Source organism: Merops nubicus, unplaced genomic scaffold (genome assembly GCF_000691845.1).
Source record: "Merops nubicus isolate BGI_N331 unplaced genomic scaffold, ASM69184v1 scaffold1192, whole genome shotgun sequence".
Lineage (NCBI taxonomy): Eukaryota > Metazoa > Chordata > Aves > Coraciiformes > Meropidae > Merops > Merops nubicus.
The window spans coordinates 14,974-17,112 of record NW_008592636.1 but is presented as its reverse complement, the minus strand read 5'-3'; positions in this window follow the sequence as shown (position 1 = coordinate 17,112).

Below are 2,139 nucleotides of genomic sequence, written 5' to 3'. Positions count from 1 at the left end.
AGGCAGGGAAACATCTGGAGAGTCCAGGGACATAACACTGCCAGGAGGTTCACGGTCCTACTGCTTCACTGCAGGGAGAGCAGAGATCTGGCCAAAGACTGCAGAAAAGCTTCCTGGGAGTGCTCAAGAGCCAAAGGGTCAGACAGACACATTTCAGCTATTTCAGCTCCCGTTTTCTATTAAAGAGCTTGATCCTTCACACGCTGAGCGATTCCCAGGGGATGCTAGAGCCAGTTCCCAGCTCTGCAAAAACTGATGAGGAAAGCCCTGACATAGTCCCTGGTGTGGGAGCTTCACAGCCATCCCTGCAAAGGCCAGCTTCAGCCGAGGAGCTAAGGCGCTGTACTCCTCCAGGAAGACATCTAAGCACATGGTTGAAATTAAACATGAATTTCTGTGTTTCGCTGAGTAGGGAAGGGCAGTAGAATTGAGGCCAGTGACAAGGGAAAGGTGATCTTCTGAAGTATGATATAAAGGTCACATTAAGTTGAGTTGTACTAAGTTATACAGCTTTTTCTTCCTCTCAGAAAAGCACTTTTACTTACATGTTATTGAGGCAAACATGAGTATGCATTTGAAAAGCCTCTAGTTCCAGAGCCCTTTTATAAATCCATTTTGTTTTCGGTGCAGACACAGCAGTGAAATTAGGCTGCATCTCTTCAAGAAAGTGTATATCTTGCTTACAGATTTTTCTTATTTTAGCAAAGTACCTGTTACATTCACTGTGGCTCTTCAGAACTTTTCTCGGACACCTAGTTTTATCTTTCAGACATCTAGTTTTATCTTGCAATAACAGTACCAATGCAGAAGACACTAGCAAGACACCTCTGTTCTACACTTCAAAGACTGAGTCCCCACTGTAAAAGGTGGTATTTTTTTCTTTGTCCCTTAGCAAAGAAAGAGTAACACTCCAGTGTTGCATACTGTGGCATTGATTTTTATAAAGTATTTTAAGATATTTTATCATTTATCAATTATTTTCCATTATTTTTTCCACTTTTAAATTTATCCCTAAAATCAGTTATCAAATTTGTAGTTCATTAGTCTCCCACTATTCATATCTTATAGTACGAGGCAAATCAAGACCTGTGAAAATAATATGCTGGAGTCTGTCTGACCATTTAGCATCCTCTGTTTTCTTCCTGGAGACTCCTGACCTCCCACAGAACAGTCTTTAGCAGTCTTTGTAATTTACCCCCAGACCAGAGCAAGCAGAGTATGCTCACAGATTTTGAAAAGAAGACTTCAGAGGAGAAATGAGGGACGGACATGCCCCCAGGACTCATGTCCGGCCTGGAGGGATTGATGCCAGAAGAGATAGGGAGCTGCAATCATCACTGCAGCTGTTTTAGGACTCAGCCCTGCAGATGCTCACCCCTGCAACTTGTGGTAGGACAGCAGAGCTGCCAGTGCTAGGCTTTTTGTGAGCTGCATTATTGGCACCTTTGGCAAAAGTCTCATGTACTGGCTGCTTTTTGCTTCTCCTCTTATTACATCAGTGTCATAGATAAGTATGTTTGACACGGTTTGATTTATCAGCAATTCAAGCCTTATTAATAAAATGAGACAAACAAAACTCTGACTTTAGTACCACTGACTATAACAACTAATTTAGTAAAACAGATATTTAATTACAGATGTGAGAATGACAAGATTCTCGCTAAGTTACAACAAGGTATCTCCAACATGTGTATAAACACAAAGCATAGAGATGAAGAAATACTTGGCCAGTGAACTATGTAGATGCCCACACTCATAAAATCAAACACCTAGGTAGGTAGAGAGGTGGGTAAAAGAGACTAGCCTATAGTTAAAATTTCCCCCTTTGAGTTCAGAGTAAATACTCACAAAGCATCAGCATTTTCAAAGGGCAGGAGCTGAGTCTGGAGGAGGTGGTCTCACCCAGGCTTTGCAGCACCTGTCAGCGGGTGGTCCTGAGGGGTGTCCCAACTCAGGGGGGATGCGGGATATAACCCACCGCAATCCAAGGTTTCCATTTTGGATGACTGTTTATAGGGTCTGAGATAATTGACTTTTGCCAGGTATTTTTGCCTAACTTGGGTGTTGCAATATTCTGGTTTGTGCATGTCCAGAACCTGAGGGTCCTGGTATTTTTCCATCAGTTGTGCATGCCCAGAA